Source organism: Hyperoodon ampullatus, assembly GCF_949752795.1.
Source record: "Hyperoodon ampullatus genome assembly, chromosome: 8".
Classification (NCBI taxonomy): domain Eukaryota; kingdom Metazoa; phylum Chordata; class Mammalia; order Artiodactyla; family Ziphiidae; genus Hyperoodon; species Hyperoodon ampullatus.
Window position 1 is genome coordinate 21,644,740 of NC_136921.1, and position 10,242 is coordinate 21,654,981.

The window sequence follows — 10,242 nt, forward strand, 5'->3', positions numbered from 1 at the left end:
AAAGGGAGGGAAGCAGATGTGTGTGAGAGAAGGGAGGATGAGTAGTCATGAGAAGGAAAAGCAGAGCGTGGGCCGGAAGCAGCCACCTTTATGTCCAGCCCTGGCCCGAGGTGGGGAGCCGTTTGGGCAGGAGCAGGTACAGCCCCAGGTGTGGCCTTTGATGACACACTTGGAATTTGCCCAGTTTGGATGGGTCACAGGGGGAGAAAGGAAAAGACAACAGGCGTCAGTGCCTCTCCTGGATCAATCTCCCCCTGCAGCCAGTAGCTTGCACGGCTCGACACTGTGTTCTCTCTCCCCCAAATTTACAAAACCTAAAATGCATTCCATTCCTCTCAACACAAAGCAAATTCATAACTGAGTGATATTAGATAGGTAGGTGTTCCTAAGTGGATCCATGAATATGAAGTATGTGTGCATATTTCACTCCCCCTGCAGACTTTGAAAAATCAATCCACACCCCAATAGTGGGAAGATGGGTTCTTCCAGGGCGGCTAAAACTCTGCGCTGAATGAAGCCTGTAGTTTCAGCCCTTCATTGCATCCAATTCACAGCTAGCACAGCCTTTGTGGGGGAGGATAGGCTGGAAAAACAAAAAGTGGGCTTGTATTTATCTACAAGGCTCCATATAGTATTATATAGGCATATAAATCTATTTTCTTGATTTTTTTCTTTCTTCCTTCCTTTCTGTCAAAGGTTTGCATTAACTTTTCCAAGTAGTTCCTCTGGGGGCATTGAAGAGCGTCCTTATTCTGGGAAAACCAAGAAAACCCATCTTCTTGTAATACTACCCATAATGCCTGCCTCCCATGAGCAGCGGCAAACTCAACCCTTTGTGGGACACAGTGTTGGATTTTTTTCGTGATTTCCCGTGTGTGTGTGTTCATGTACCACCAAGCCAGGTGGATGAGCACACCCAGCGGTGCACCCACCAAGCTCCCCAGGACATCCCATTCACCTTTAGACCCTTGGGAAGTCACTGTCTCTGAACTCCCACACTCAGTCCACAGCAGGTCCAAGTTTGACCCCCTGGTCCTGCCCAGCCTTTTTGTTTCATCTGGACAGAGCCTGCCTTTGGAAAGCCTCTTTCAGCCTTCATACTGGCAGAGCAGGAGAGAGACTGAAATGAGAGACGGCCAAGAGGGAGATGGAGGTGAAAGGTTTAAATATGGGGAAACAGTAAAAGTGATTGTTCAGGCCAGAGTAGATGAAGTGAGGGGCAGAGAGCTGGAGAGATAGGGGGCTGACTGTCCCGTTCTAGCTTTGGAGCGAAGCAACAGAAAAGGGAACAAAGCCAAGAGACACTTCCCTGGGTCCCCACCTGATAATCCCTCTGGAATTTCAGGGGAAGGAGAGAGGAAGATGGAGGAACAGGTTGTAAGAGAGAAATGTGCTTAATCCAGGCCTTGGAGCCGGGGAAGGTGGGTAACTTTCAATGGGTTCTAGACTGTGGCGGCTGGACAGGAACAAGGATTGGTAGAGACCAGCTGTAGTTTGGAAGGGACAAGCCTATGTGCTCACCTGCCCACCTTCACCCTGCAATAAGGGACTGAGGCCAGAGAGGGTTTCAATCTCTTCATCCACTCTGGCCAGTTCTGGTTTCCATCCTGGGGTGGAGGATGGCAGAAAGGCCCAGGACACGTGGGGAATGTGTGTTTTGGGGGTGCTGTCATTTGTCAGCCAGATTCTGAACCAAGAAAAATCCCATCCTCCACGGACTCCCCCCAACAAATGGGCGGCCCCGGGGCTGCCCTCTGAGGATGGAGATCACCGGCCAGGAGAAGGGTCTTGGACACGGCAAAGGAGACCCCTTCTCGCTGTGAACGCAGCTTTCTCCACTCTTTCCTGATGACATGACGCCGTGAAGACCACACCAGCATCTAACTTGGGGACGGTGAAGAGGGACAGCTAAGGAGCAAAAACATTTCAGCTAGTGGAAAGCCTGCAGCTCTGGAACTTGGGGGGGGATGTCTCCTGCTCCCCCGGCCAGGACGGTTGGCTGGGATGGAAGAGGCAGTCGATCTTCGCAGGACAAAGGGCCTGATGGGGATGGCAGCCGTGAGGACTTCCTTGACCTGCTGTGTCACCGTGCCCCATCTCTCTGCGCAACTGTCCCCAAACCCCCGACTCACATTTCAATGTCTTAGGCCAGTATCGTTAGCCTTTCCCACTTCACTGTTCTTTCTGCCCATTCTTTCTTTGGATCAGTCGTCTACCTGGGATCTGCCGAGTGGATACTGGGGGGTCATTCCCCCTAAGAAAAGACTGAACCAGGGATTTGCAGACCTCTCCCCACCCCCCAAGGCCTGGACCTGGTTCCTGGTCACTGAGAGGGGCTGTCTTTTCCTCCCGCCGTTTACTGGACTTTGAAGGGGCCTGTGCTCCTTCCATGGGCTCTTTGCCGTCAGCCGTAAGGTGGGGGATTGGGACCTGCTTTAATGCCACCCATCTCTTCAGGCCTCCAAAGCTCACGCTGACTAACCCAAACCTGTGAGTCTCTCTCTAGTGCTTGCAGGGAGGACGGGGCAGGGGGAGCATTCTGGTCAGCTGGCCACTCCCTAGAGGATGCTGGACCTTCAGATAGAGGGAGGTCTGGCCTGAGCCCAGGGTGGGAGCCCATGGGGAGGGAGACATGGAGGAAGGTGAGCCCTCCCCTGGGCGAGGTGGTGGGAAAGCAGGTGTGGTGAGCTGCCAGCTGTGAAGTCCCGGAGCAGGGACCTTCTTGACCCCAGGCTGCCTGTTGGCCACTGTCTGCTCACCCAGAGGCCTTAGGCTCTGGGTTTTCTATGGCCTCAAGTCTAAATGTTGGCCCACTGCGCCAACAGGAGGCCTCTCCCCATCCCCATTTGACTCATGCCTCGCTCTGGCAGTGAAGACCTGTGTCCCCCTCTGCTGCCAGGTCACTTAGGGAGGCCTAGCCGGGACTGATTCCCCCTGCCCCTAGAGCTGCCCCACGCACCCGGGCAAAGCAGGGCATCTGGGACAGAAGAGACTCGAAAGTTTCTCAGACAGCCAGGCCTGGACAGACAGGCCTGGAGACATTTAGTCCCCACACGGGGGGAGGATGGGAGGCCCTGTGTGGTCCCACTCCTTGTCCCCTCGCATTTTCCCATCACCACCTCTGTGGTCTCCATGGTAACCCAGCAGGGCCAACGTCCTCTGGGGAGGCAGGCCTGGACCACCACTCTCTCACTGCCCAGCTCGTCAGCAGCCACAGGGCTACCAAGCAACTGCTAAGCCCCCCTCCAACTGGGGCAGTGCCCCCCCCTCCATCCGCTCAGCCCCCAAGAGGGCTCCAGCTCAGATGGGAATTGCAGAGAGGAGTGGGCCAAGGAGAAGCAACCCTCTCCTCTCGGAGAGGACAGATTTGGCTTCCAAGAGAAAGGAGGCTCTATTTTGAGAGGTAGTGGGCCAAGGGAATGGAGGTTACTGGCCAGCAACCTGGGCGTTGTACTGTCTTTATTTTTAAAACCACTAAAGTGCAAGACTTATTTTGCGCTATTCTCTACTTTTTTTTTTCTCATAGGCTTTTGGTGTCTTTTTATAAACATACTTTCTTAGTTTTCTCATGGAGTATATAGTTTAGCCATTTCCACAGACTCTGGCCTCCTCTCTTTAACTTTTTTTGGATGGGAGAAAGGGGAGGTGAGGGCGGTCAGCCACCCTGCACCCATTCACCCCACCTCTCTGGTCCTCGGCCACCAGCCTGAGTCCCGGACCGTCCACCACCAGCATCACACAGTAGCCCACATGGATAGACAGTTGTCAGACAAGATTCCTTCAGATTCCGAGTTGCCTACCGGTTTGTTTGTTTTTTAGACAGCAATAACCACAGCACATATTACTGTAGTTCTTTATAATTTGACATACATACATACCATAGCGCTATTCTCTCCTCTTTTTTTGTTTTCAACTTTTGTTTTTTTAATAAATGCTCATAATCTTTACTGGTGAAAAGGATGAAAAAAAAAAAAAAACCAACAAACAAAACCTGTTTGTGGAAAAAAAAAGAAAAAGAAAAAGCGGGGGGGAGAAAATCACCTGAATGTGGAAGAGCTCGCCTCCTGTTTAGTGTTTTGTACGTAAGGAAATAAAAAACGAAAAAAACAAAAAAAAACAAAACAAAAAACCTGAGGATCTCACGTTTTATTAAAAAAGTGAAGATTGCTGTATACTATTTATTCAACTTATAATTTATGTTACTCCTTGATCTTTGTCTTTTGTCGTGACAAAGCATTTATTTAATAAAGTTATGCATTCAGTTAGCCTGCGTCACCTTCCTCCGAGGGTCCAGGGAAGGTAGGCGAAGGGAGAGAGAGGACAGAGGGAAGGAGAGAGGACCAGGTGGAGGCAAAACCAGGGCCTGCTCCCTCCAGAGGGGCCCCCAGACCCAAACCCAGGTGCCCCCTTCTCCATCCCTCCAAAACCCTTTCAGTGAGTTCACTACACAAGGCGCGTAGGAGGGAGGGAGGTCCTGCAGCTTCAGCAGCTGCTATCACTAGGACTGTTATCATTTTTACCATCTCATCTCAGCTCCTGCTGCTAAAAAAAGTGATCTTAATCAACTCCTAAGCAAACGATGGGTCTCTTCTCCTCAGAGAGGACTTTAAGGAAGGCATTACTAGAATGTTCCTCTCAACTCCTGGGAACCTCTGGCAGAGGTGAATCCTACCTCCTGCTCTTGCCCAGCACCCCGTTGCCATTTCCACCCGCTGAGGAGGAAAGTTATGAAATGGCTGGTAGCTCTGATCTCAACCCCCCAGCGGCGTAAGCACTACCCTTCCTACGCTGTTCTACCACCCGCCCCTCCCTGCTCCGGCCCCTTCTCCTCATCTCCATGTCCCCTCTTTATCTGTGAGCCCACAGCAGGGCCTTGCCTCTCATGCATCCCCCTGACCACCCCCAACAAGGGCCTCCGTCCATGGGCACAGCAGGGGGATAGAGTTGGGGGCATCTCCACTCTGCCCGACCCAAACCGCCCCCCCCCCCGGCGCCTTGACACATGGCAAGCAGAGACATTGGGAGTGTCCCTGCCTGGCAAGGGGCTGGCCTGTCATTGGGCATGTGTCCTTCGGAAGCATCACTGAAGTTCTCTTCCCTGAGACCACCGGGCCTGTACACAGCTTTGCAGATGTGCAGCCGTTCAGCCAGCACCCGGCAGTGACGGCAGAGATGGAGGGTGTGACGGCAGAGATGGAGGGTGTGACAGCTGCGCTGGGAGGCCAGAGAGGGACCGGCCTTCCTCACTTTCCTGGGCAGGGGTGCTGATGAGTTGTGCTGGGCGGGGACAGGAAGAGTGGCTCGCAGGAAGGCCGTGTGGTCCTGGTCAGGCCACATGGCATTACCTGCCCCGGGAGGGACTGTCTCCTAGCCTCTCCATTGGCAGCTGCTCATCCACGTACTGCCTGGGGTGGGTGGGGGGCGGGAGTGGGCCAGGATTCTTCTCAGACTTGCTCCCCCTTCAGGGCCCATGCCACCCCCGGGCCCACTCCACCATGGCCCCTACTCCTACAACCCTCACCTCCGGACATCCCGCTCAGCTACCACGTCATTTGGGACCTGGCTCCGGGCTGCTGTGCACCTGGTCCCACCCCCTCCCTGTACAGTTCATCATTGGGACCCATAGCACGTTGCTGACCGCATGTTCACCCGGGGAGCCTTGTGAGCCGGCAGGGCTGGGCTGGGGCCTGGGGTCTGCTGTGTCCCACCCTTACCCCCAGGTTTGGCAGCTGGTCCAAGGCCACACTCTTAGAAACACTCTCAACTCCACGGTCTCACCTCCATCCACTGAAGCCCCTCTCTGAGCCTGGGTACCCTCAAGGGTTCCTCATGGAAAATCTGAAGATTCCAGTGAGAGAAGATTCCAGTGAGAGAAATGGAGTGAGGGCGCTGCCATGTCAGCGTTTTACTCAGTGGAGAATGAGAGCCTTTGCTCTCCCCTATTCTGCTGTTTCATTCATCAACCCTCCCAGGCTCTTCCCCAGGGATCCTGGAGCCCATGGTTCCAATGTTAGCATCTACTTGTCTGGGTGCCACCTGCCCTGCAGCCCCTCGGCCCTAGATAAACCTCCCCTTGTCACTCCTGCACAGCCCCACTGAGCCCTGCTGGTGGAGAAAGTCCCAGCATTGTGTGGGCTGACACCACCACAGAATCCCCCACCTCCAAATCCTGCCTGGGGAACCTCCCACATTCCCCAGCACACTCACGATCCTCCTCATACTGCCTTCTCGCTATCAGAGAAAACCAAGACCCGCCACTGAGAACGTCCTCTCTTCTCATCCCAACCCCTATGGAGTCAACCTCTGTCATGTTCTCTCCCACCTCCCCCATCAGTCCTCCTCTGTTTCCAAGCGACAGTCCCCTTCCTTCTCTCTCCCTGCCCACTGCTTCCCCATCTCCTCCATCAACCATCCTCTCTCCTGCTGTTTAGGCAACAGAGGAGAGGGACAGAAGGGAATGGGTAGGAAAAGCATCTTTTTTTTTTTACACACACACACTGTATTTTACTTTTACAAGAGATAAATAGACTGACACCAAGCATTGTAAATGGATGACCACAACAAAAGCAACAATGATTGCAATTAGCAAACACGAAACACACTCATACTATGTCATAATATTGACGTTCAGTCCAGTAATCCTCCACTGTAACAGCTCCTTTACTTTGCAGTGAAAATTGATTTGTATATGTTTTGCCTCTGAGTCCTTGTGGGATTTTTTTTTTATTCAAACAGAAAATCACAAAAATTATAATCATCCTCATCAGTTCACTCAGTCCCATGTAATTAATTTTTTTTTCATCTTGATCTTTTGTTAGCACTTTTATGAATTCATCATAAAAGTTTTCCATTAGAGTTCTGAAAATGCTTATTCATTCAATTCAGCCATATAGTCAGTTACCAGAAACCTGTACTTGTCAGAGTCTGGAAGAGTATCTTGTGTTTAGAGCCGATGGGACTTGTTCATGAACTGGATGTTGGGGTGAGGGGAAAGTCGAGGATATCTTCTCCACTCAAAGTCCCCCAGACAACTCAAGTTCAATGTGTCCAAAACTGAACTCGTACTGTAAGCTCAGGTACTTCACCTGTCTTATTTCACTTTATACCTTAAAAGCACCAGTTCAAAACCATGAACAAAATTTGAACTCATCTTCCCTCTTAAACTCTCCCCTCTTCATCTCCCCTCTCCATCTCTCTCCTCCCTTTGCTCTCTCAGAGAATGGCATCTACCCAATTGCCAAACCGAGCCCTCCTTTACCCCCAACGTCTAATAAGTCCCCAAATCTCAGGAATAAGCTACCTCGTTGACAGCTCTCCGATCTGACCGTTCTCAGCACCTGCCCTGCCCGGTTCAGACCACGCTCACTTCTCACCTGGATCACTACAGTTTCTTCCTGCTGGGACCTTCCATCCCCACCTGTGTCCTCCATGCTAGACATCGCAGTCAGAGTTCACTTTCTAAAACACAGATCCAGTCACGTCATCCTCTGCCTAAATTCCTTCCTTGACTCTTGAGAGCATTTGGTCTTAAAATCCTTCATCAAGACACCCAAGGTCGGGCTTCCCTGGTGGCGCAGTGGTTGAGAGTCTGCCTGCTGATGCAGGGCATGCGGGTTCATGCCCCTGTCCGGGAAGATCCCACATGCCGCGGAGCGGCTGGGCCCGTGAGCCATAGCCGCTGAGCCTGCGCATCCGGAGCCTGTGCTCCACAATGGTAGAGGCCACAACAGTGAGAGGCCCGCGTACCGCCAAAAAAAAAAAAAAAAAAAAGACACCCAAGGTCCTTCCTTGTGGGCCCTCCTCGCCCTGCACCTCCCATGCCATAGGCAGCCTCAACCATCGGCAGGTTACCACGTTCATTGTGTAGCTCATGCTGGTCCCTCTGTCTGAACCCCACCACACATGCGTGCACGCACAAACACACACACACCACGCCTTTCCCCAAATTCCTATTTCCTCCTTACAGCTCTGTCCTTACACGCCTCCTGAGACAACTGTTCCTCCTAATTGCACCAGGCATACCTCCGTTATATGGCTGCTTCCCTTTACTAGAATGTCAGCCCCTTCAGGACAGGGACCATAATCTTTTTCACCTTCATATCCTAAAACCCTAACATGGAGCCCAGGATACAGTACTAACTGCCCGTAGGCAGCACTTATTATACGAAAGAAATGAGTTTATATTCTCAAAGCAATTCCTTGAGAGAGAAATTATCTCAACATTTAAGGATGAAAACAAATGAGGTTCAGAGGTGAGAAATGTGTCCAGAGTCATATGTCATAAGTAGCAGCCTCCAAATTCTGTTCCAAGGCTGCCTTACCTCCAAGCTCATGCTCTCAACTATCCCATCACATGTAGCTAGTATTCCAGACACATCTGACAAATGCAGTCGGTACAGCGGTGATTCTCCACATTTCGAGGGCGTAAGAACAGGCAACCTAGGATAGGTCCCGTGGTTCGCAAGTTCAACAAGCATCCCCAGTTGACTCATTCTGGACTCCTGGGACCACCTCTTAAGCAAATGACGCTTTGAGACAGTGTAAACTCAGTTTCCCATGCTGCCACACGGTGGCAGTATAGCCGCAGCGTTTGTCAAGGGCCCGTCCTAAACTAAAATTTAAACAGTTCCAGAAGGTGAGCAATCAGCTTGACATCTTCAAGATCCCTGCCCAGCCAACCATCATCCCACATGGATGCAATTAAGCTTTGCCTCAGAAGAGGTTTCTAGGTCACAGTATACATCAGTCAGTGCGGTTCCTGTAGCTAGAGCCACAGCAGAAGTGCTGCTCACATACCCATAAAATCCACCTCTTCAGAGGGTTTAGAGTACAAGGAGGCTGCAGGCAAGTGACATGGAAATGGGCAGGGAGACTGTGGCATCCTCAGGAGTACGCTGCAAAAATATTACAGAAAGGACCCAAGTGAGTTAGCAACCTTGGGGCATAGGGGTTGGCATGAGGGCTGACCCCAGCAGTGGCCCCATGATAATAACCCCTTTCATTTGGTACACTCCTGTAGTTCTCAAAGCACATTCACATCTATTGTCTCACATGAATAACCACCCTGTTATCAATTGGGTGATATTAGATATCAACCCTGTTGAGGCTGAAACCATCCCCATTAAACAGATGAAGAAAACTGAGGCTCAGAGAAGGCGAGTAACGTACCTCCAGGGTAATGGAATAATAAGGGACAGAATTCAAACCCAGGTGTTCCGACTTCAGTATTCATTGCCTTACTCCTTGGCTTTGCACTAGAAACTTAATCAATCAATTAATGTTACAAAAAAAAGAAAAAAGAAGAAAAGAAAAAATGCCTGCAGTCCACTCCAGACCAATCAGATCAGAATTCCTGATGGTGGGGCATCAGCGTCAGCATGAAAATTTTTTTTAGTGCCCCAGTCAATTCATATGTTAGCCAAGTTGAAAATCACTGCCCTTGCTGGGAAAGCCAGCACGGCTGCCCCACCCAGGACAGCAGCCACCGGCTGCCGACTACAGCTGAGGGGATGGGAGAGGGGTGGTGGGATCAGCCATCAGTAGACGAAAGAAACTTCGTGTAGGGACTGGTGACCCACAGGCTGCAGATCCAACCAGCGCCCAAAGCCCTCCAGGCTCTCCCCGAGCATCCGCCCTGCTTCCGCCCACAGGGGGCAGTGTAACTCAGGGCTGAGCAGCATCCCCTCTCTGGAGTTCGGGGCCCCAGCCTTGGGCGGTGGAGGTGGGGCACTTCCAGGGACCATTTCCTCATCTGTGAAGTGGAGCTAATAATAGCACCTCATTTGTGGATTCATGATGATTAACTGAATTAATGCACTTCCGGAGCGGCCAGCCACTAGCTACTGGCCCAGCCTAGATACTCTGAATGGGGATGTCTGCTTTGGGGGACCTGCTTTTCTTCTTCAAGGAGTGAAACTCATCTCACCCCTGGTCCGGGCCCCAGGTATCCCTCTGCCTCTCCTGAGATGCTAAATGGACGGTCAGGAGGGAGGTGGATCAGGCAAAGCTGCCTCCGGTCCCCTCCTCCATGGCAGGAAGGGGTCAGATGTCACAGAAGAGGGGTGGCACCGTGAAACATGGGGCCAATGGGACCGTGTGTGGACAGTGGGTCTGAAAGCACTGGGCACTCCTTCCCCCATGCCCACCCCCCGCAAAGTGAGGAGCCCCCTGGAATTGGCCGGGGCTGAAGGGGCCAACAGAACCAAGCAGGCAGAGCTCTCACACAGAACTGTGCTTCAGAAA